The sequence below is a fragment of the Mus caroli genome, chromosome 17 (assembly GCF_900094665.2).
Source record: "Mus caroli chromosome 17, CAROLI_EIJ_v1.1, whole genome shotgun sequence".
Taxonomy (NCBI): domain Eukaryota; kingdom Metazoa; phylum Chordata; class Mammalia; order Rodentia; family Muridae; genus Mus; species Mus caroli.
In genome coordinates, this window is record NC_034586.1 from 4,310,316 (window position 1) to 4,314,787 (window position 4,472).

Sequence of the window (4,472 nt, forward strand, 5' to 3'; positions counted from 1 at the left end):
AGTACCCCGGAGCTCTTGACTCTAGCTGCATATGTATCAAAAGATGGCCTAGTCGGCCATCACTGGAAAGAGAGGCCCATTGGACACGCAAACTTTATATGCCCCAGTACAGGGGAATGCCAGGGCCAAAGAGTGGGAGTGGGTGGGTAGGGGAGTGGGGGGGAGGGTATGGGGGACTTTTGGGGTAGCATTGGAAATGTAATTGAGGAAAATACGTAATAATAATAAAAAAGAAAGTACACAGATCCATTCACAAGGACAAGTTTGGAGCATATTCATTACATGGGTTGCTATGGTTCCAGGAGACTAAGTTTCCGTGAACTTTTTGTCTCGGGATTGTGTCCAGGTTTCTAGGCCTGTCACATGAGCCACTACTGGAGTGGATGTAGTAGGCCTAACCACAGGCCTCACTACACAAGATACACCAGCACTTATGGGTGGTCAGTTCCTCAGATGGAAAGTGACTTCCTAGAATGGGTCAGCTGCATCATTGATCCTTCCAAACGATAGAACTGTTGAAACCTGAACCACTATAGCCATAGACTCACCTCTATTTCACTTCCCCTAGTTCAGAGAGAATCACATCAGGTGACTATGACGAAGTAAACTAGCCTTACCTCTGACGTACCCAGGCGAGCCTGCCCAAAAGGCCTGATAGCAGGTCACTGAGGAAATGAAAACAGTGATCTTAACTATCAAACTGGGAAATTTTGTTCAGACATACACACTTAAGACCTCCCCTCTGTCTCTCTATGGCATGCAGGTCATATGTGTGCACCTGTGTCTATGTGTTGTGCTTCAGGTGTTCTCTACGTCCTGCCCCTTACTTCTTTTCATGTCTATGTGTGTGGTGGTGGTGGTGGTGGTGGGGTGGTACATGTGTGTATATGTGTATGTTCATGTTGAAGTATGAATGGTGTGTGTATTCAAATGTGTATGTGAGTGTGTCTGCACATGTGTGTGCATATGGAGGCCAGCAGTTGATGTCAAGCATCTTCCTTGACACTTGTTTCACTTTATTCTTTGAGGTAGAGTGTCTCAGTCAAACTCAGAGCTGTTTCAACAGACAGCTTGCTCTTTCCCTGTCTCTGCCTTCCAAGGCTGCTACCACAGGCACGTTAGCACACCCACCAGCGTTTCCATGGGTTCTGGGGGTCCAAGCTCTGGTCTTGTTTGTAGAACAAGCGCTTAATATGCTGAGGCATCTTTCTGGACCCTGCCTTGTTTTTTCAGTCTCTCACTGGCCGGGAGCTTGCTCATCAGGCTGGGCTGACTTGCCAGTGAGCCCCAGGGATCTGGCTGTTGCCACATCTCCAGCACTGAGATTACAAGCATGTGCTACCTTGCCTGCTCTTCATGTTGGTTCTGAGGATTGAACTAAGGTCCTCATAGCTGCAAGGCATGAGTGACATTGACTGAGATAGCTTTCTTGCCCGTGTATTCCTTTTGTTTAAGCAAATAGACATGATATTCTGATGTCTATCTACTGACTACACTTAGACAAAAAAGTTAAGAAGAAGGCAAAACCCTTCCAACCCAGGGGCTGAGGAGGAGGGAAAGGAAGCAATGTGAAGGTGGAGTGCCTGCCACCAAACCCAAAGGCTCAGGGAAGTGCCTCCTGGGGTTTTGAGAGAGCTTCAGACCTCCCACCATAAGAAGTTAGGAGAAGTTAGGAGATGTTTTTCTCTTACAGTTTGGTAACTGTGGACTGGCTGCTTTTGTTCAAAGTTGAAGACACAGCCATCTTGTCTGTGTCAGGCTTCCCCGTTGTTGGCAGGTGTCCAGACTAGAAAGCTGCCCTCTCTGGATGAGGACGAAGTGAGACCAGAGTTATGTCCTTTATGCTGATGTGAGACCCACAAGAGGCACTGAAACTGCTGTCCTCTGATGTCTTCGTTCTGAGGGAAGTGGTGCAGCATCTGCTGCAAATACAGTTGAAGTCGCTGAGTTCTGGCCAAGGCCCATGTAGGAGTCACAGTAATGGTGGGTACAGAGACTGCAGCCAGACTACATGGGATCTCGGTAATGACAGAGACTAACTTGACCAGGGCAATCAACAAATCAGTGACTCCTTTAAGAATACTGAATGGAGGTTTCTCGAGAACAACAATGAGTCCCTCAACAGAGGAATGGATACAGAAAATGTGGTACATTTACACAATAGAATACTATTCCGCTATTAAAAACAATGCCTTCATGAAATTCACAGGCCAATGGCTAGAACTCGAAAATATCATTCTGAGTGAGGTAAATCAGGCACAAAAGAACACACACTGATTGCACTCACTGATAAGTGGATATTAGCCCAAAAGTTCGGAATACCCAAGATTCGATTCACAGACCATATGAAGCCCAAGAAGAAGGAAGACCAAAGTGTGTATGCTTCAGTGCTTCTTAGAAGGGGGAACAAAATACTCACAGGAGGAAATAAAGAGACAAAGTGCGGAGCAGAGACTGAAGGAAAGGCCATCCAGAAACTACCCTACCTGGGGATCCAATCCATATACAGTTACCAATCCCGGACACTATTGCAGATGCTGGGAAGTGCTTGCTAAAGGGAGCCTAACACAGCTGTCTCCTGAGAGACTCTGCCAGAGTCTGACAAATACAGAGGTGGATGCTTGCAGCCAACCATTGAACTGAGCACTGGGTCCCTGATGGAAGAGTTGGAGAAGGCACTGAAGGAGCTGAGGGGGTTTGCAGCCCTATAAGAGGGAGCATCATTGTCAACTGGCCAGACTCCCAGAGCTCCCAGAGACTGGACCACCAACCAAAGAGTACACATGCAGGGACCCATGGTGCTGGCCACACATGTGGCAGAGGATGGCCTTGTTGGACATCAGTGGGAGGAGAGGCCCTTCGGCCTAAGGGTGTTCAATGCCCCAGTGTAGGGGAATGCCAGGGCAGGAAGACAGGAGTGGGTGGGTAGGGGAGCACCCTAAGAGGGGGGGGGAGGATGGGATAGAGAGTTTCCAAAGGAAAGGGGAAAACATTTGAAGTGCAAATAAAGAAAGTGTCCAATAAAAAAGAATAAAAAGGAAAAAAGAAAAAGGAACAATGAGAAATACTCTCACCTGCAACTTTGAGTTTTTACAGAATTAATCGTCACTCTTGGTTCACAGGACTAGCTTCCTGCCTCTTCCTCTCCATCCATTTCTTCTTGAGTAAAGGCCAAAAGGAAAGAACACTCAGCCTTAGGGAATATGTCTTAGTTTTATTTTGTGTTGTGTATGTATCTGTGTGTGAGCATATGCCAAGTGTGTGTGTGTGTGCCTGTGGAGGTCAGCAGGGGGTGCCAGATCCTCCAGGGGCTGAATGTGCAGGCAGCTGGGAGCCACTGGATGTGGGGGAACTGAACTCGGGTTCTCTGGAAGAGCTCTTCACTGCTGAGCTGTCATCTCTCCAGTCTCACCAAGAGATCTTTTATCTGCTTGTACCCTCTGGCACATCACCTAACCATACACCATGCTGAGTTTAGCCCCTATTAGTCAACGTTTGCATGCCAGGCATAGTCCTGTATACTGGAGTTTCAGTTTGAGCACAAGAAAGGTGAGGGTCTGCTCCCATTGAACCTTCATTGAGTTATATCTGGTCTCACTGAACTTAGTGATGGGCAACAACACAGTGAGGCTAGTCCTCTGAACTCTAGACGGCTGACCTCATTTTGCTGCAAGCATTCACTTATATACTCTGTACTGGAGTGTAGCAAAGCAAGCCTGCCTCCCAACAGTTGCCCATTGCTTGCAGAAGGCTCGGTAATGGCAGGGTGGGGTATACACAAACACACAGCTTTCCAGGGTCTGGCTTTACCAGCGTCTTGTTTCACCAGTCGATAGCTACCTCTGCTTATTTATTCTCTAAGTCCAGGTTCACATCAATTCTGACTTAAGCCATACAGAATAGGAGCTTAGAACATGGAGGTGTATGTGGGTTAAGGGAAAATGTAGCCTTCAGGAGTTGTTCATATCCCTGTGAGGTGCCACTAAGGAAGTCATTATAACAGGTTTGATGTGCGTGGATTGTTCCTTGGGCTATGGGTGTCCCTGGGAAAGTCAGACACCAATGATAAACAGATGGCAGGAGAGACAATCACTAAAGATGACCTGAGATGTGGGAGCATGTGGCAGATCCCCCACCCGACAATCTGCCTTACAGTAATTGCCTAGTTGGTCCCCTGTTTTCTGGAATAGACAATATTAATATGTTTATATCATGTCTTCTGAGTGAGGTTGCAATTTGTTTGTTTGTATTCCTACCGAGGAAGGGTCAATAAGCAAAGTCAGCTTATTTGAAAGTCTTCCTTAGGGACCTTTTGAGCTCTCAGCCTATTCAAGAAGATAATGGTGTCACAGTCTGAGACCCCCTACTTTTTCTTTTTTTTTAATTTTTAATATTTTTATTACATATTTTCCTCAATTACATTTCCAATGCTATCCCAAAAGTCCCCCATAGCGCCCCCCACTTCCCTACCC